Source organism: Anopheles funestus (genome assembly GCF_943734845.2).
Source record: "Anopheles funestus chromosome X unlocalized genomic scaffold, idAnoFuneDA-416_04 X_unloc_77, whole genome shotgun sequence".
NCBI classification, from domain to species: domain Eukaryota; kingdom Metazoa; phylum Arthropoda; class Insecta; order Diptera; family Culicidae; genus Anopheles; species Anopheles funestus.
In genome coordinates this window covers 1,219-22,500 of record NW_026045206.1, presented here as the reverse complement: position 1 = coordinate 22,500, position 21,282 = coordinate 1,219, and positions in this window count along the sequence as shown.

The window sequence follows — 21,282 nt, the reverse complement described above, 5'->3', positions numbered from 1 at the left end:
CAACTCATGTGCTTGGATCGGATCGAGCTATTGAGTATTGGGCCTGCATACTCGCTCATCCGTATCCTTTGCGTACCGCCCCATGGCCCTTGTATGTCTGCACCACAGTTCCTGTTCGTTCCGTGCCTATGGCCGGATACGTATTGCACATCGGTTAACCTGACGCCGCAGTCAACTCATGTGCTTGGATCGGATCGAGCTATTGAGTATTGGGCCTGCATACTCGCTCATCCGTATCCTTTGCGTACCGCCCCATGGCCCTTGTATGTCTGCACCACAGTTCCTGTTCGTTCCGTGCCTATGGCCGGATACGTATTGCACATCGGTATACCTGTCGCTACTCAGGCAACTCGTGTGCGTGGATTGGATCGAGAACATGGTGTGTGCCCCATGTTATAATTGATAGTCCATATCCACTTTATAGGTTAAAGTCATAAGTTGTGATTGCACAACCATTCTTCATAAGAGTTTAATCACTCTTCAACTAACTTTCGTTCTGGTGTCTTGGTATCAAATCGCGTAAGACACAAGATTCTACTGGCCAAATAGAATCTAGCACATTGGTTAACCTGGCGCCGCAGTCAACTCATGTGCTTGGATCGGATCGAGCTATTGAGTATTGGGCCTGCATACTCGCTCATCCGTATCCTTTGCGTACCGCCCCATGGCCCCGTCCTTAGAGTTAATGACTAGTAGGCTTAACTCTTTGTATGTCTGCACCACAGTTCCCGTTCGTTCCGTGCCGTGGCCGGATACGTATTGCACATCGGTATACCTGTCGCTACTCAGGCAACTCGTGTGCGTGGATTGGATCGAGCTCATGGGGTGTGTAGAGATTCCATGTTATAATTGCAAGTCCATATCCACTTTATAGGTTAAAGTCATAAGTTGTGATTGCACAACCATACTTCATAAGAGTTTAATAACTCTTCAACTAACTTTCGTTCTGGTGTCTTGGTATCAAATCGCATAAGACACAAGATTCTACTGGCCAAATAGAATCTAGCACATTGGTTAACCTGGCGCCGCAGTCAACTCATGTGCTTGGATCGGATCGAGCTATTGAGTATTGGGCCTGCATACTCGCTCATCCGTATCCTTTGCGTACCGCCCCATGGCCCCGTCCTTAGAGTTAATGACTAATAGGCTTAACTCTTTGTATGTCTGCACCACAGTTCCCGTTCGTTCCGTGCCGTGGCCGGATACGTATTGCACAACAGTAGATACCATCACCTGACGTATCTAACACACCACTATTGTAACTCGTCGTCGAAGGACCTTTCAAGTGCCTGATGGCCAGGGGAGCTCTTACACGGCACGGAGACACAGTGATGCTCGCCCATCACAGTGTACAACGATCGAGTTTGCTTAAGTGTCTGGGTACCTACACACCAGACACAATGCAATGGCCACGGATCCACACAAGGCACATCACATGCAGAAAGCTTCACCAGATTATGACACATACCACACTCTTGTAACTCGTCGTCGAAGGGGCGTTCAAAGTGCCTTACGGCTAGGGGAGATCTAGCACGGCACGGAGACACAGTGATGGTTGCCCATCAAAGTGTACAACGATCGAGTTTGCTTTCCGCGCAAGCGTTCTAAGTGTCTGGGTACCTACACACCAGACACAATGCAATGGCCACGGATCCACACAAGGCACATCACATGCAGAAAGCTTCACCAGATTCTGACACATACCACACTCTTGTAACTCGTCGTCGAAGGGGCGTTCAAAGTGCCTTACGGCTAGGGGGGATCTAGCACGGCACGGAGACACAGTGATGGTCACCCATCAAAGTGTACAACGAACGAGTTGGCTTTCAACAAATTCTGACACATAGCAAGCGAGCGACCGAGCTACACCGAAGGCAGCCCATGGTTGGTCACTCGCGGACGATCATCAGTAATGATCCTTCCGCAGGTTCACCTACGGAAACCTTGTTACGACTTTTACTTCCTCTAAATCATCAAGTTCGGTCAACTTCAGCCATGCCAGCTGCAGCTCACGAAGGAACCGCGGAAGGTAAGCCTCCAGAAACCTCACTAAATAATCCATCGGTAGTAGCGACGGGCGGTGTGTACAAAGGGCAGGGACGTAATCAGCACTAGCTAATGACTAGTGCTTACTAGAAATTCCAGGTTCATGGGGACCGTTGCAGTCCCCAATCCCGACTAGATGGGCATTTTAGTGATTTCCCGTTCCTCTCGGAATGGGGGCGCCTATTGGCGAGAACACGCTGCGACCCACATTGTAGCACGCGTGCAGCCCAGAACATCTAAGGGCATCACGGACCTGTTATCGCTCATTCTCAGCTTGCTAAACACAAGTTGTCCCGCTAAGCAGGGCAAACGTAGCCGACGACCGCCCGTGAAGGCGCCGCCCGGCTGTAACGTCAGGTGCGCCCGGAGGCGCACTGCTGACAGCGTTCTAGTTAGCATGTTTGAGTCACGTTCGTTATCGGAATTAACCAGACAAATCATTCCACGAACTAAGAACGGCCATGCACCACTACCCTTAAATTTGAGAAAGAGCTATCAATCTGTCTTACCTCGATAAGTTTGGACCTGGTAAATTTTCCCGTGTTGAGTCAAATTAAGCCGCAAGCTCCACTTCTTGTGGTGCCCTTCCGTCAATTCCTTTAAGTTTCAACTTTGCAACCATACTTCCCCCGGAACCCGATTTTGGTTTCCCGGAAGCGACTGAGAGCACCGAATAGGGGTAGCGTCTCCCAATTGCTAATTGGCATCGTTTACGGTTAGAACTAGGGCGGTATCTAATCGCCTTCGATCCTCTAACTTTCGTTCTTGATTAAAGAAAGCATCCATGGCAAACGCTTTCGCTTCAGTTGGTCCTACGACGGTCTACGAATTTCACCTCTCGCGCCGTAATACCAATGCCCCCAACTACTTCTGTTAATCATTACCTCTAGGTTTCTGACAAACCAACGAAATCGTATAAACCGAGGTCATATTCCATTATTCCATGCAAGATTATTCTCGGCCAACGCCAACCCCACGGGGGGGCCGGACGCTTTGTCTTAGCCTGCTTTGAGCACTCTAATTTGTTCAAGGTAAATGTGAGTATCTTGAGCACCATGAGGAGCCCGTGCCGGAGTTAACCGGTAGCACGGTACTCGTTCACAGAGTAACGCCCAAGTACACCATTGTGAGTCGCAGCCGTGAGCGCGCGCACGAACGGCCCCGGCGTGTAACCGGGCGCCCGTGGCGGTCACGTGTCTGGACGGGCAATCAACTTCGAACGTTTTAACCGCAACAACTTTAATATACGCTAGTGGAGCTGGAATTACCGCGGCTGCTGGCACCAGACTTGCCCTCCACTTGATCCTTGTTGAAGGATTTATACTCAACTCATTCCAATTATGGACCATCGTTAGAGAGGTCCATATTGTTATTTCTCGTCACTACCTCCCCGTACTGGGATTGGGTAATTTACGCGCCTGCTGCCTTCCTTGGATGTGGTAGCCATTTCTCAGGCTCCCTCTCCGGAATCGAACCCTGATTCCCCGTTACCCGTCGCAACCATGGTAGTCCTCTACACTACCATCAATAGTTGATAGGGCAGACATTTGAAAGATCTGTCGTCAGTCGACAAGCGACCATACGATCTGCGTCCTTATCCAGACTTCAACTCAAGCCGCCCGGAGGCGATTGGTTTAACTAATAAGTGCACCAGTTCAGCTACCCGCGAGGGCAACAGTCCCGGCATGTTGCATGTATTAGCTCTGGATTTTCCACAGTTATCCAAGTAACTAGTGGTAGGATGATCTTGTGAATTATAGCTGTTATACTGAGCCTTATGCGGTTTCACATTCATTTATGTTTGTACTTAGACATGCATGGCTTAACCTTTGAGACAAGCGTATATTACTGGTAGGATCAACCAGAATTCGTTCCACTACAGACACACACTCGCTTAGTGGGAAATAAATTTCCACACAACTCTCTCTCTCTAGAACCATATGGAATGGCTCTTTGGTGTTGGGTAAGGCACCAATTTGTTGGGGTGTAACGGTCACCACCAACTTTAAGTTTGTTAGGGCACAACGGAAACCACTAACTAAACTTTAGGAAACTAAATTTCCTCACACATTATCTCTCACCATATTAGCACTAGGTGCTATCCACGATTGTACAACGTTTCAACTCTTGAATCGACCGTAGGGCCGCGGAATTGCTTCCGGGCCCCTATTCTCGCTATTAATTGTTCATCTCTTTCAATACATCGAGTTCGTTCCATTGGGTAGTTCGCATGGCGAACGTTTTGATGCAGCCCCCTGGGGGACCACGGCACTTTACACCGGGTATGGTGTATGCGCAACCTACAGATAACAATAAACCCCTTATGCGTGTGTAAACCGATGTTGGGCTGCTCAACATCTTTCATGGTTACATCACTTGCACCAGAACCCACGGTGCCGATTTGGTAATATGTTGTACATTTACTCTCAAGATGTACGCTTCGGCCCCTTATTCAGGGGCTCAAGCTATTACCAGCAAGAACAATCCTCATCCAGACTTGAACTCGAAACACCCGGAGGCGAACGGTTTAACTAATAAGTGCACCAGTCTTGAATCCATGCGTCGGTGGAAACAATGCCGGCGTGTTGCATGTATTAGCTCTGAACTTAGCGAGTGATTGCCTTGCAGCTGTCATACTGAGCGTAGAGCGTGATTATCGCTCACTTGAACCATGTTGAATGGCTCTTTGGTGTAGGGTAAGGCACCAATTTGTTGGGGCACAACGAAACCACCAACTTAAGACTTGCTTATAGGCATTTCAACGTTTTCAACTCTTAAATCGACCGTGTTTCATTATCATCTCTTCTTCTTATTAAATGCATCGAGTTCGTTCCATTGGGTAGTTCGCGTGGCGAACGGTTTGATGCAGCCCCCCGGGGGGGACCACGGCACTTTACACCGGGCATGGTGTATGCGCAACCTACAGATCACCAATATATTTGTGATCGATAATGCACACTTCTTACACGACTGACCAGTCGACAGCGCTGCCTTCCTATTATGCGTGTGTAAACCGATGTTGGGCTGCTCAACATCTTTCACGGTTACATCACTTGCACCCGAACCCATGGTGCCGATTTGGTAATATGTTGTACATGGTCTCAAGATGTACGCTTCGACCCCTTATTCAGGGGCTCAAGCTATTACCAGCAAGATCAATCCTCATCCAGACTTGAACTCGAAACACCCGGAGGCGAACGGTTTAACTAATAAGTGCACCAGTCTTGAATCCATGCGTCGGTGGAAACAATGCCGGCATGTTGCATGTATTAGCTCTGAACATAGCGAGTGATTGCCTTGTAGCTGTCGAACTGAGCGTAGAATGTGATTATCGCTCACTTGAAAGGGTCAAGCCCTTTCGAGTCGTCCGGTTTTTACGCCAGACGACTCGGTTCACCATCTTTCGGGATACAAGTTGACTAAGTGGTACCACTACACTTATCAACTTTCGATTTGGTAATCCTCATCCAGCTTCCTTTCTGGAGGTCCCGAGGATTACCAATTGGGCTGTCATACTGAGCTCATATATTGGAGATCGATAATGCACACTTCTTACACGACTGACCAGTCGACAGCGCTGCCTTCCTATTATGCGTGTGTAAACCGATGTTGGGCTGCTCAACATCTTTCACGGTTACATCACTTGCACCAGAACCCACGGTGCCGATTTGGTAATATGTTGTACATTTACTCAAGATGTACGCTTCGGCCCCTTATTCAGGGGCTCAAGCTATTACCAGCAAGATCAATCCTCATCCAGACTTGAACTCGAAACACCCGGAGGCGAACGGTTTAACTAATAAGTGCACCAGTCTTGAATCCATGCGTCGGTGGAAACAATGCCGGCATGTTGCATGTATTAGCTCTGAACATAGCGAGTGATTGCCTTGTAGCTGTCGAACTGAGCGTAGAATGTGATTATCGCTCACTTGAAAGGGTCAAGCCCTTTCGAGTCGTCCGGTTTTTACGCCAGACGACTCGGTTCACCATCTTTCGGGATACAAGTTGACTAAGTGGTACCACTACACTTATCAACTTTCGATTTGGTAATCCTCATCCAGCTTCCTTTCTGGAGGTCCCGAGGATTACCAATTGGGCTGTCATACTGAGCTCATATATTGGAGATCGATAATGCACACTTCTTACACGACTGACCAGTCGACAGCGCTGCCTTCCTATTATGCGTGTGTGATTATCGCTCACTTGAACCATGTTGAATGGCTCTTTGGTGTAGGGTAAGGCACCAATTTGTTGGGGCGTAACGGTCACCACCAACTTAAGACTTGCTTATAGGCATTTCAACGTTTTCAACTCTTAAATCGACCGTGTTTCATTATCATCTCTTCTTCTTATTAAATGCATCGAGTTCGTTCCATTGGGTAGTTCGCGTGGCGAACGGTTTGATGCAGCCCCCCGGGGGGGACCACGGCACTTTACACCGGGCATGGTGTATGCGCAACCTACAGATCACCAATATATTTGTGATCGATAATGCACACTTCTTACACGACTGACCAGTCGACAGCGCTGCCTTCCTATTATGCGTGTGTAAACCGATGTTGGGCTGCTCAACATCTTTCACGGTTACATCACTTGCACCAGAACCCATGGTGCCGATTTGGTAATATGTTGTACATGGTCTCAAGATGTACGCTTCGACCCCTTAAGGGCTCAAGCTATTACCAGCAAGATCAATCCTCATCCAGACTTGAACTCGAAACACCCGGAGGCGAACGGTTTAACTAATAAGTGCACCAGTCTTGAATCCATGCGTCGGTGGAAACAATGCCGGCATGTTGCATGTATTAGCTCTGAACATAGCGAGTGATTGCCTTGTAGCTGTCGAACTGAGCGTAGAATGTGATTATCGCTCACTTGAAAGGGTCAAGCCCTTTCGAGTCGTCCGGTTTTTACGCCAGACGACTCGGTTCACCATCTTTCGGGAAGGGACCGTCTCGGTCGCAAGCTGCTCCGGTCCCCAAACAACCTGCGACAAATGATAGGAAATGCCGACATCAATACGTGTTCAGTTTGGTTTATCGCTCATAGGTCTTTTTGACCATCGATCCCTGATTATAACTCTCAATTAAACAGTCAGGAGAGTAAGGCATGCCCATCGATATCTCATCGACAGGCGATACCGCAAGAACGGCCAACGACACATCAGGTGATCGATTATTGCTACGACTTTTGCTTAATCGTTTCCACTCCTTAGAGAAAGAAACCCCCGGGGACCGTCTCGGTCGCAAGCTGCTCCGGTCCCTAAACAACCTGCGACAAATGATAGGAAATGCCGACATCAATATGTGTTCAGTTTGGTTTATCGCTCATTGGTCTGTTTGACCATCGATCCCTGATTAAACTCTCAGTAATCCAGTCGGGAGAGTAAGGCATGCCCATCGATATCTCATCGACAGGCGATACCGCTTGAACGGCCAACGACACATCAGAGGATCGTATCTTGCTACAACTTTTGCTTAATCGTTTCTTCTCCTTGGAGAAAGAAACCCCCGGGGACCGTCTCGGTCGCAAGCTGCTCCGGTCCCTAAACAACCTGCGACAAATGATAGGAAATGCCGACATCAATACGTGTTCAGTTTGGTTTATCGCTCATTGGTCTTGTTTGACCATCGATCCCTGATTAATACTCTCAATTAGAAGGTCGGTAGAGTAAGGCATGCCCATCGATATCTCATCGACAGGCGATACCGCATGAACGGCCAACGACACATCAGAGGATCGTATCTTGCTACAACTCTTGCTTAATAGTTTCCACTCCTTGGAGAAAGAAACCCCCGGGGACCGTCTCGGCCGCAAGTTGCTCCGGTCCCTAAACAACCTGCGGCATCAAATGATAGGAAAAGCCGACATCAATACGTGTTCAGTTTGGTTTATCGCTCATAGGTCTGTTTGACCATCGATCCTAGAATTCAACTTTCGAGTAAGGCATGCCCGTCGATATCTCATCGATAGGCGATACCGGTAGAACGGCCAACGACACACATCTAGGATCGCATTTACTCTTCCTTGGATGGATAACCAATACCCTAGGACCGTTTCATCGCGAGCTGCTCCGGTCCTCAAACAACTCGCGAACCACCGATAGGATGATATTAGGAATGGCCGACTTTCATCCTTTAACTCTCAGTTCTGCTTACCAAAACATAGGTACTTGGACCTTAAAGACCACTATATGTTCCCCGATCGGGGGCAATCGGAACGTCTATCCATCATCAACATCGTTTCACTCATTCCGAACCACCAAATTGGACAGACAGTACCATATTCACCAACCGATTGCTTCAACTTCGCAAACTGTATGGTAAGTTCTACTAATTTCACATCTTACCATCGACTAATAGTGCATAAATCCACTTGGAAATCACTTTTCCTTGGTCCTCGGACCTTCTACGACAACGTCCAACAAATATCCGAAGTCGTTTCCCAACTTAGACCAAGCATTTCGTATCTTTACTTCTAATCGATTTTTTCTCTCATAATTGACGATCAAAATCTAAAAACCACATTTTGAGCCAGAAGCAGTCGTCCGATCGTCCTGGGGGTAGTCTCAATCGATTTAGAAGGGCCCAATTCATAAAGATACGTACTCAGTCAAATTCATGCTTCTGGCTCACCTACCCCCTATATAGTAAACGAAAGCGTACAGGCGTGGAAAACGTGCCATTTTTCTCCATCACGGACTTTTTTTTTCTCGTTGCACCGACTCTAGTAAAAAAGTGAAATTTTTTACTAGTTACCAACTTTTGCAAATTATCATCGGATATCACTTTTTATGGTCTATAGTAAGTTCTTATCACGTTTTAGTAGTTTTTGAAAAAAAAATTTTTTTGAACTTTTCAAAATTTTTCAAAACAAAGTTTTTGTAGGCGGTTTTGTGTATGGAGGGTTACTAGTCTCGGGGTCACTGTTTGACCAAAAAACCACTATATATCATTCGAAAGGTAATTTCAAGGGCTACAAAAAATTGTTCTACGACACCCCCTTCCGACGTCTAGTATTCGAGTTATTGGCCAAAAACCATTACTTGAGCGATTTTTCGTTCAGGGTACCCGACTCTAGTAAAAAAGTGAAATTTTTCTCGATTGACCAAGTGTTGCAAATGACCATCGGATTTCACTTTTTATGGTCTATAGTGAGTTCTGATCACGTTTTGGTAGTTTTTGGAAAATTGGTTTTGACGAAAATTTCAAAATTTTGCAAAAAAAATTTTTTGTAGGCGCTTTTTTGTATGGAGCGTTACTAGTCTAGGGGTCACTTTTTGACCAAAAAACCACTATATATCATTCGAAAGATAATTTCAAGGGCTACAAAAAATTGTTCTACGGCACCCCCGTCCGACGTCTAGTATTCGAGTTATTGGCCAAAAACCGCCACTTGAGCGATTTTTCAACCAGGGTTCCCGACTCTAGTAAAAAAGTGAAATTTTTCTCGATTGACCAAGTGTTGCAAATGACCATCGGATTTCACTTTTCATGGTCTAAAGTGTGTCCTGATCACGTTTTGGTAGTTTTTGGAAAATTGGTTTTGTCGAAAATTTCAAAATTTTGCAAAAAAAATTTTTTGTAGGCGCTTTTTTGTATGGAGCGCTACTAGTCTAGGGGTCACTTTTTGACCAAAAAACCACTATATATCATTCGAAAGATAATTTCAAGGGCTACAAAAAATTGTTCTACGGCACCCCCGTCCGACGTCTAGTATTCGAGTTATTGGCCAAAAACCGCCACTTGAGCGATTTTTCAACCAGGGTTCCCGACTCTAGTAAAAAAGTGAAATTTTTCTCGATTGACCAAGTGTTGCAAATGACCATCGGATTTCACTTTTCATGGTCTAAAGTGTGTCCTGATCACGTTTTGGTAGTTTTTGGAAAATTGGTTTTGTCGAAAATTTCAAAATTTTGCAAAAAAAATTTTTTGTAGGCGCTTTTTTGTATGGAGCGTTACTAGTCTAGGGGTCACTTTTTGACCAAAAAACCACTATATATCATTCGAAAGATAATTTCAAGGGCTACAAAAAATTGTTCTACGGCACCCCCGTCCGACGTCTAGTATTCGAGTTATTGGCCAAAAACTGCCACTTGAGCGATTTTTCAACCAGGGTTCCCGACTCTAGTAAAAAAGTGAAATTTTTCTCGATCGACCAAGTGTTGCAAATGACCATCGGATTTCACTTTTTATGGTCTATAGTGAGTTCTGATCACGTTTTGGTAGTTTTTGGAAAATTGGTTTTGTCGAAAATTTCAAAATTTTGCAAAAAAAATTTTTTGTAGGCGCTTTTTTGTATGGAGCGCTACTAGTCTAGGGGTCACTTTTTGACCAAAAAACCACTATATATCATTCGAAAGATAATTTCAAGGGCTACAAAAAATTGTTCTACGGCACCCCCGTCCGACGTCTAGTATTCGAGTTATTGGCCAAAAACCGCCACTTGAGCGATTTTTCAACCAGGGGGGGGGGGGGGGGGGGGGGTTCCCGACTCTAGTAAAAAAGTGAAATTTTTCTCGATTGACCAAGTGTTGCAAATGACCATCGGATTTCACTTTTCATGGTCTAAAGTGTGTCCTGATCACGTTTTGGTAGTTTTTGGAAAATTTGTTTTGACGAAAATTTCAAAATTTTGCAAAAAAAAATTTTTTGTAGGCGCTTTTTTGTATGGAGCGTTACTAGTCTAGGGGTCACTTTTTGACCAAAAAACCACTATATATCATTCGAAAGATAATTTCAAGGGCTACAAAAAATTGTTCTACGGCACCCCCGTCCGACGTCTAGTATTCGAGTTATTGGCCAAAAACCGCCACTTGAGCGATTTTTCAACCAGGGTTCCCGACTCTAGTAAAAAAGTGAAATTTTTCTCGATTGACCAAGTGTTGCAAATGACCATCGGATTTCACTTTTCATAGTCTAAAGTGTGTCCTGATCACGTTTTGGTAGTTTTTGGAAAATTGGTTTTGTCGAAAATTTCAAAATTTTGCAAAAAAAATTTTTTGTAGGCGCTTTTTTGTATGGAGCGTTACTAGTCTAGGGGTCACTTTTGACCAAAAAACCACTATATATCATTCGAGAGATAATTTCAAGGGCTACAAAAAAATTGTTCTACGGCACCCCCGTCCGACGTCTAGTATTCGAGTTATTGGCCAAAAACCGCCACTTGAGCGATTTTTCAACCAGGGTACCCGACTCTAGTAAAAAAGTGAAATTTTTCTCGATTGACCAAGTGTTGCAAATGACCATCGGATTTCACTTTTCATGGTCTAAAGTGTGTCCTGATCACGTTTTTGGTAGTTTTTGGAAAATTGGTTTTGACGAAAATTTCAAAATTTTGCAAAAAAAATTTTTTGTAGGCGCTTTTTTGTATGGAGCGTTACTAGTCTAGGGGTCACTTTTTGACCAAAAAACCACTATATATCATTCGAAAGATAATTTCAAGGGCTACAAAAAATTGTTCTACGGCACCCCCGTCCGACGTCTAGTATTCGAGTTATTGGCCAAAAACCGCCACTTGAGCGATTTTTCAACCAGGGTTCCCGACTCTAGTAAAAAAGTGAAATTTTTCTCGATTGACCAAGTGTTGCAAATGACCATCGGATTTCACTTTTCATGGTCTAAAGTGTGTCCTGATCACGTTTTGGTAGTTTTTGGAAAATTGGTTTTGACGAAAATTTCAAAATTTTGCAAAAAAATTTTTTTGTAGGCGCTTTTTTGTATGGAGCGTTACTAGTCTAGGGGTCACTTTTTGACCAAAAAACCACTATATATCATTCGAAAGATAATTTCAAGGGCTACAAAAAATTGTTCTACGGCACCCCCGTCCGACGTCTAGTATTCGAGTTATTGGCCAAAAACCGCCACTTGAGCGATTTTTCAACCAGGGTTCCCGACTCTAGTAAAAAAGTGAAATTTTTCTCGATTGACCAAGTGTTGCAAATGACCATCGGATTTCACTTTTCATGGTCTAAAGTGTGTTCTGATCACGTTTTGGTAGTTTTTGGAAAATTGGTTTTGTCGAAAATTTCAAAATTTTGCAAAAAAAATTTTTTGTAGGCGCTTTTTTGTATGGAGCGCTACTAGTCTAGGGGTCACTTTTTGACCAAAAAACCACTATATATCATTCGAAAGATAATTTCAAGGGCTACAAAAAATTGTTCTACGGCACCCCCCTCCCGACGTCTAGTATTCGAGTTATTGGCCAAAAACCGCCACTTGAGCGATTTTTCAACCAGGGTACCCGACTCTAGTAAAAAAGTGAAATTTTTCTCGATTGACCAAGTGTTGCAAATGACCATCGGATTTCACTTTTCATGGTCTAAAGTGTGTCCTGATCACGTTTTGGTAGTTTTTGGAAAATTGGTTTTGTCGAAAATTTCAAAATTTTGCAAAAAAAATTTTTTGTAGGCGCTTTTTTGTATGGAGCGTTACTAGTCTAGGGGTCACTTTTTGACCAAAAAACCACTATATATCATTCGAAAGATAATTTCAAGGGCTACAAAAAATTGTTCTACGGCACCCCCGTCCGACGTCTAGTATTCGAGTTATTGGCAAAAACCGCCACTTGAGCGATTTTTCAACCAGGGTTCCCGACTCTAGTAAAAAAGTGAAATTTTTCTCGATTGACCAAGTGTTGCAATATGACCATCGGATTTCACTTTTCATGGTCTAAAGTGTGTCCTGATCACGTTTTGGTAGTTTTTGGAAAATTGGTTTTGACGAAAATTTCAAAATTTTGCAAAAAAAATTTTTGTAGGCGCTTTTTTGTATGGAGCGTTACTAGTCTAGGGGTCACTTTTTGACCAAAAACCACTATATATCATTCGAAAGATAATTTCAAGGGCTACAAAAAATTGTTCTACGGCACCCCCGTCCGACGTCTAGTATTCGAGTTATTGGCCAAAAACCGCCACTTGAGCGATTTTTCAACCAGGGTTCCCGACTCTAGTAAAAAAGTGAAATTTTTCTCGATTGACCAAGTGTTGCAAATGACCATCGGATTTCACTTTTCATGGTCTAAAGTGTGTCCTGATCACGTTTTGGTAGTTTTTGGAAAATTGGTTTTTGACGAAAATTTCAAAATTTTGCAAAAAAAAATTTTTGTAGGCGCTTTTTTGTATGGAGCGTTACTAGTCTAGGGGTCACTTTTTGACCAAAAAACCACTATATATCATTCGAAAGATAATTTCAAGGGCTACAAAAAATTGTTCTACGGCACCCCCGTCCCGACGTCTAGTATTCGAGTTATTGGCCAAAAACCGCCACTTGAGCGATTTTTCAACCAGGGTTCCCGACTCTAGTAAAAAAGTGAAATTTTTCTCGATTGACCAAGTGTTGCAAATGACCATCGGATTTCACTTTTCATGGTCTAAAGTGTGTCCTGATCACGTTTTGGTAGTTTTTGGAAAATTGGTTTTGACGAAAATTTCAAAATTTTGCAAAAAAATTTTTTTGTAGGCGCTTTTTTGTATGGAGCGTTACTAGTCTAGGGGTCACTTTTTGACCAAAAAACCACTATATATCATTCGAAAGATAATTTCAAGGGCTACAAAAAATTGTTCTACGGCACCCCCGTCCGACGTCTAGTATTCGAGTTATTGGCCAAAAACCGCCACTTGAGCGATTTTTCAACCAGGGTACCCGACTCTAGTAAAAAAGTGAAATTTTTCTCGATTGACCAAGTGTTGCAAATGACCATCGGATTTCACTTTTCATGGTCTAAAGTGTGTCCTGATCACGTTTTGGTAGTTTTTGGAAAATTGGTTTTGTCGAAAATTTCAAAATTTTGCAAAAAAAATTTTTTGTAGGCGCTTTTTTGTATGGAGCGTTACTAGTCTAGGGGTCACTTTTTGACCAAAAAACCACTATATATCATTCGAAAGATAATTTCAAGGGCTACAAAAAATTGTTCTACGGCACCCCCGTCCGACGTCTAGTATTCGAGTTATTGGCCAAAAACCGCCACTTGAGCGATTTTTCAACCAGGGTTCCCGACTCTAGTAAAAAAGTGAAATTTTTCTCGATTGACCAAGTGTTGCAAATGACCATCGGATTTCACTTTTCATGGTCTAAAGTGTGTCCTGATCACGTTTTGGTAGTTTTTGGAAAATTGGTTTTGTCGAAAATTTCAAAATTTTGCAAAAAAAATTTTTTGTAGGCGCTTTTTTGTATGGAGCGCTACTAGTCTAGGGGTCACTTTTTGACCAAAAAACCACTATATATCATTCGAAAGATAATTTCAAGGGCTACAAAAAATTGTTCTACGGCACCCCCGTCCGACGTCTAGTATTCGAGTTATTGGCCAAAAACCGCCACTTGAGCGATTTTTCAACCAGGGTTCCCGACTCTAGTAAAAAAGTGAAATTTTTTCTCGATTGACCAAGTGTTGCAAATGACCATCGGATTTCACTTTTCATGGTCTAAAGTGTGTCCTGATCACGTTTTGGTAGTTTTTGGAAAATTGGTTTTGACGAAAATTTCAAAATTTTGCAAAAAAATTTTTTTGTAGGCGCTTTTTTGTATGGAGCGTTACTAGTCTAGGGGTCACTTTTTGACCAAAAAACCACTATATATCATTCGAAAGATAATTTCAAGGGCTACAAAAAATTGTTCTACGGCACCCCCGTCCGACGTCTAGTATTCGAGTTATTGGCCAAAAACCGCCACTTGAGCGATTTTTCAACCAGGGTACCCGACTCTAGTAAAAAAGTGAAATTTTTCTCGATTGACCAAGTGTTGCAAATGACCATCGGATTTGCACTTTTCATGGTCTAAAGTGTGTCCTGATCACGTGTTGGTAGTTTTTGGAAAATTGGTTTTGACGAAAATTTCAAAATTTTGCAAAAAAATTTTTTGTAGGCGCTTTTTTGTATGGAGCGTTACTAGTCTAGGGGTCACTTTTTGACCAAAAAACCACTATATATCATTCGAAAGATAATTTCAAGGGCTACAAAAAATTGTTCTACGGCACCCCCGTCCGACGTCTAGTATTCGAGTTATTGGCCAAAAACCGCCACTTGAGCGATTTTTCAACCAGGGTACCCGACTCTAGTAAAAAAGTGAAATTTTTCTCGATTGACCAAGTGTTGCAAATGACCATCGGATTTCACTTTTCATGGTCTAAAGTGTGTCCTGATCACGTTTTGGTAGTTTTTGGAAAATTGGTTTTTGACGAAAATTTCAAAATTTTGCAAAAAAAATTTTTTGTAGGCGCTTTTTTGTATGGAGCGTTACTAGTCTAGGGGTCACTTTTTGACCAAAAAACCACTATATATCATTCGAAAGATAATTTCAAGGGCTACAAAAAATTGTTCTACGGCACCCCCGTCCGACGTCTAGTATTCGAGTTATTGGCCAAAAACTGCCACTTGAGCGATTTTTCAACCAGGGTTCCCGACTCTAGTAAAAAAGTGAAATTTTTCTCGATCGACCAAGTGTTGCAAATGACCATCGGATTTCACTTTTCATGGTCTAAAGTGTGTCCTGATCACGTTTTGGTAGTTTTTGGAAAATTTGTTTTGACGAAAATTTCAAAATTTTGCAAAAAAAATTTTTTGTAGGCGCTTTTTTGTATGGAGCGTTACTAGTCTAGGGGTCACTTTTTGACCAAAAAACCACTATATATCATTCGAAAGATAATTTCAAGGGCTACAAAAAATTGTTCTACGGCACCCCCGTCCGACGTCTAGTATTCGAGTTATTGGCCAAAAACCGCCACTTGAGCGATTTTTCAACCAGGGTACCCGACTCTAGTAAAAAAGTGAAATTTTTCTCGATTGACCAAGTGTTGCAAATGACCATCGGATTTCACTTTTCATGGTCTAAAGTGTGTCCTGATCACGTTTTGGTAGTTTTTGGAAAATTGGTTTTGTCGAAAATTTCAAAATTTTGCAAAAAAAATTTTTTGTAGGCGCTTTTTTGTATGGAGCGTTACTAGTCTAGGGGTCACTTTTTGACCAAAAAACCACTATATATCATTCGAAAGATAATTTCAAGGGCTACAAAAAATTGTTCTACGGCACCCCCGTCCGACGTCTAGTATTCGAGTTATTGGCCAAAAACCGCCACTTGAGCGATTTTTCAACCAGGGTTCCCGACTCTAGTAAAAAAGTGAAATTTTTCTCGATTGACCAAGTGTTGCAAATGACCATCGGATTTCACTTTTCATGGTCTAAAGTGTGTCCTGATCACGTTTTGGTAGTTTTTGGAAAATTGGTTTTGACGAAAATTTCAAAATTTTGCAAAAAAAATTTTTTGTAGGCGCTTTTTTGTATGGAGCGTTACTAGTCTAGGGGTCACTTTTTGACCAAAAAACCACTATATATCATTCGAAAGATAATTTCAAGGGCTACAAAAAATTGTTCTACGGCACCCCCGTCCGACGTCTAGTATTCGAGTTATTGGCCAAAAACCGCCACTTGAGCGATTTTTCAACCAGGGTACCCGACTCTAGTAAAAAAGTGAAATTTTTTCTCGATTGACCAAGTGTTGCAAATGACCATCGGATTTCTTTTTTCATGGTCTAAAGTGTGTCCTGATCACGTTTTGGTAGTTTTTGGAAAATTGGTTTTGACGAAAATTTCAAAATTTTGCAAAAAAAATTTTTTGTAGGCGCTTTTTTGTATGGAGCGTTACTAGTCTAGGGGTCACTTTTTGACCAAAAAACCACTATATATCATTCGAAAGATAATTTCAAGGGCTACAAAAAATTGTTCTACGGCACCCCCGTCCGACGTCTAGTATTCGAGTTATTGGCCAAAAACCGCCACTTGAGCGATTTTTCAACCAGGGTTCCCGACTCTAGTAAAAAAGTGAAATTTTTCTCGATTGACCAAGTGTTGCAAATGACCATCGGATTTCACTTTTCATGGTCTAAAGTGTGTCCTGATCACGTTTTGGTAGTTTTTGGAAAATTGGTTTTGTCGAAAATTTCAAAATTTTGCAAAAAAAATTTTTTGTAGGCGCTTTTTTGTATGGAGCGTTACTAGTCTAGGGGTCACTTTTTGACCAAAAAACCACTATATATCATTCGAAAGATAATTTCAAGGGCTACAAAAAATTGTTCTACGGCACCCCCGTCCGACGTCTAGTATTCGAGTTATTGGCCAAAAAACTGCCACTTGAGCGATTTTTCAACCAGGGTTCCCGACTCTAGTAAAAAAGTGAAATTTTTCTCGATCGACCAAGTGTTGCAAATGACCATCGGATTTCACTTTTCATGGTCTAAAAGTGTGTCCTGATCACGTGTTGGTAGTTTTTGGAAAATTGGTTTTTGACGAAAATTTCAAAATTTTGCAAAAAAATTTTTTTGTAGGCGCTTTTTTGTATGGAGCGTTACTAGTCTAGGGGTCACTTTTTGACCAAAAAACCACTATATATCATTCGAAAGATAATTTCAAGCGCCTACAAAAAATTGTTCTACGGCACCCCCGTCCGACGTCTAGTATTCGAGTTATTGGCCAAAAACCGCCACTTGAGCGATTTTTCAACCAGGGGTTCCCGACTCTAGTAAAAAAGTGAAATTTTTCTCGATTGACCAAGTGTTGCAAATGACCATCGGATTTCACTTTTCATGGTCTAAAGTGTGTCCTGATCACGTTTTGGTAGTTTTTGGAAAATTGGTTTTGACGAAAATTTCAAAATTTTGCAAAAAAAATTTTTTGTAGGCGCTTTTTTGTATGGAGCGTTACTAGTCTAGGGGTCACTTTTTGACCAAAAAACCACTATATATCATTCGAAAGATAATTTCAAGGGCTACAAAAAATTGTTCTACGGCACCCCCGTCCGACGTCTAGTATTCGAGTTATTGGCCAAAAACCGCCACTTGAGCGATTTTTCAACCAGGGTTCCCGACTCTAGTAAAAAAGTGAAATTTTTCTCGATTGACCAAGTGTTGCAAATGACCATCGGATTTCACTTTTTCATGGTCTAAAGTGTGTCCTGATCACGTTTTGGTAGTTTTTGGAAAATTGGTTTTGTCGAAAATTTCAAAATTTTGCAAAAAAAAATTTTTGTAGGCGCTTTTTTGTATGGAGCGCTACTAGTCTAGGGGTCACTTTTTGACCAAAAAACCACTATATATCATTCGAAAGATAATTTCAAGGGCTACAAAAAATTGTTCTACGGCACCCCCGTCCGACGTCTAGTATTCGAGTTATTGGCCAAAAACCGCCACTTGAGCGATTTTTCAACCAGGGTACCCGACTCTAGTAAAAAAGTGAAATTTTTCTCGATTGACCAAGTGTTGCAAATGACCATCGGATTTCTTTTTTCATGGTCTAAAGTGTGTCCTGATCACGTTTTGGTAGTTTTTGGAAAATTGGTTTTGACGAAAATTTCAAAATTTTGCAAAAAAAAATTTTTGTAGGCGCTTTTTTGTATGGAGCGTTACTAGTCTAGGGGTCACTTTTTGACCAAAAAACCACTATATATCATTCGAAAGATAATTTCAAGGGCTACAAAAAATTGTTCTACGGCACCCCCGTCCGACGTCTAGTATTCGAGTTATTGGCCAAAAACCGCCACTTGAGCGATTTTTCAACCAGGGTTCCCGACTCTAGTAAAAAAGTGAAATTTTTCTCGATTGACCAAGTGTTGCAAATGACCATCGGATTTCACTTTTCATGGTCTAAAGTGTGTCCTGATCACGTTTTGGTAGTTTTTGGAAAATTGGTTTTGTCGAAAATTTCAAAATTTTGCAAAAAAAATTTTTTGTAGGCGCTTTTTTGTATGGAGCGTTACTAGTCTAGGGGTCACTTTTTGACCAAAAAACCACTATATATCATTCGAAAGATAATTTCAAGGGCTACAAAAAATTGTTCTACGGCACCCCCGTCCGACGTCTAGTATTCGAGTATTGGCCAAAAACTGCCACTTGAGCGATTTTTCAACCAGGGTTCCCGACTCTAGTAAAAAAGTGAAATTTTTCTCGATCGACCAAGTGTTGCAAATGACCATCGGATTTCACTTTTCATGGTCTAAAGTGTGTCCTGATCACGTTTTGGTAGTTTTTGGAAAATTGTTTTGACGAAAATTTCAAAATTTTGCAAAAAAAATTTTTTGTAGGCGCTTTTTTGTATGGAGCGTTACTAGTCTAGGGGTCACTTTTTGACCAAAAAACCACTATATATCATTCGAAAGATAATTTCAAGGGCTACAAAAAATTGTTCTACGGCACCCCCGTCCGACGTCTAGTATTCGAGTTATTGGCCAAAAACCGCCACTTGAGCGATTTTTTCAACCAGGGTTCCCGACTCTAGTAAAAAAGTGAAATTTTTCTCGATTGACCAAGTGTTGCAAATGACCATCGGATTTCACTTTTCATAGTCTAAAGTGTGTCCTGATCACGTTTTGGTAGTTTTTGGAAAATTGGTTTTGTCGAAAATTTCAAAATTTTGCAAAAAAAATTTTTTGTAGGCGCTTTTTTGTATGGAGCGTTACTAGTCTAGGGGTCACTTTTTGACCAAAAAACCACTATATATCATTCGAGAGATAATTTCAAGGGCTACAAAAAATTGTTCTACGGCACCCCCGTCCGACGTCTAGTATTCGAGTTATTGGCCAAAAACCGCCACTTGAGCGATTTTTCAACCAGGGTACCCGACTCTAGTAAAAAAGTGAAATTTTTCTCGATTGACCAAGTGTTGCAAATGACCATCGGATTTCACTTTTCATGGTCTAAAGTGTGTCCTGATCACGTTTTGGTAGTTTTTGGAAAATTGGTTTTGACGAAAATTTCAAAATTTTGCAAAAAAAATTTTTTGTAGGCGCTTTTTTGTATGGAGCGTTACTAGTCTAGGGGTCACTTTTTGACCAAAAAACCACTATATATCATTCGAGAGATAATTTCAAGGGCTACAAAAAAATTGTTCTACGGCACCCCCGTCCGACGTCTAGTATTCGAGTTATTGGCCAAAAACCGCCACTTGAGCGATTTTTCAACCAGGGTACCCGACTCTAGTAAAAAAGTGAAATTTTTCTCGATTGACCAAGTGTTGCAAATGACCATCGGATTTCACTTTCATGGTCTAAAGTGTGTCCTGATCACGTTTTGGTAGTTTTTGGAAAATTGGTTTTGTCGAAAATTTCAAAATTTTGCAAAAAAAATTTTTTGTAGGCGCTTTTTTGTATGGAGCGTTACTAGTCTAGGGGTCACTTTTTGACCAAAAAACCACTATATATCATTCGAAAGATAATTTCAAGGGCTACAAAAAATTGTTCTACGGCACCCCCGTCCGACGTCTAGTATTCGAGTTATTGGCCAAAAACCGCCACTTGAGCGATTTTTCAACCAGGGTTCCCGACTCTAGTAAAAAAGTGAAATTTTTCTCGATTGACCAAGTGTTGCAAATGACCATCGGATTTCACTTTTCATGGTCTAAAGTGTGTCCTGATCACGTTTGGTAGTTTTTGGAAAATTGGTTTTGACGAAAATTTCAAAATTTTGCAAAAAAAATTTTTTGTAGGCGCTTTTTTGTATGGAGCGTTACTAGTCTAGGGGTCACTTTTTGACCAAAAAACCACTATATATCATTCGAAAGATAATTTCAAGGGCTACAAAAAATTGTTCTACGGCACCCCCGTCCGACGTCTAGTATTCGAGTTATTGGCCAAAAACCGCCACTTGAGCGATTTTTCAACCAGGGTTCCCGGACTCTAGTAAAAAAGTGAAATTTTTCTCGATTGACCAAGTGTTGCAAATGACCATCGGATTTCACTTTTCATGGTCTAAAGTGTGTCCTGATCACGTTTTGGTAGTTTTTGGAAAATTGGTTTTGACGAAAATTTCAAAATTTTGCAAAAAAATTTTTTTGTAGGCGCTTTTTTGTATGGAGCGTTACTAGTCTAGGGGTCACTTTTTGACCAAAAAAACCACTATATATCATTCGAAAGATAATTTCAAGGGCTACAAAAATTGTTCTACGGCACCCCCGTCCGACGTCCTAGTATTCGAGTTATTGGCCAAAAACCGCCACTTGAGCGATTTTTCAACCAGGGTACCCGACTCTAGTAAAAAAGTGAAATTTTTCTCGATTGACCAAGTGTTGCAAATGACCATCGGATTTCACTTTTCATGGTCTAAAGTGTGTCCTGATCACGTGTTGGTAGTTTTTGGAAAATTGGTTTTGACGAAAATTTCAAAATTTTGCAAAAAAATTTTTTTGTAGGCGCTTTTTTGTATGGAGCGTTACTAGTCTAGGGGTCACTTTTTGACCAAAAAACCACTATATATCAT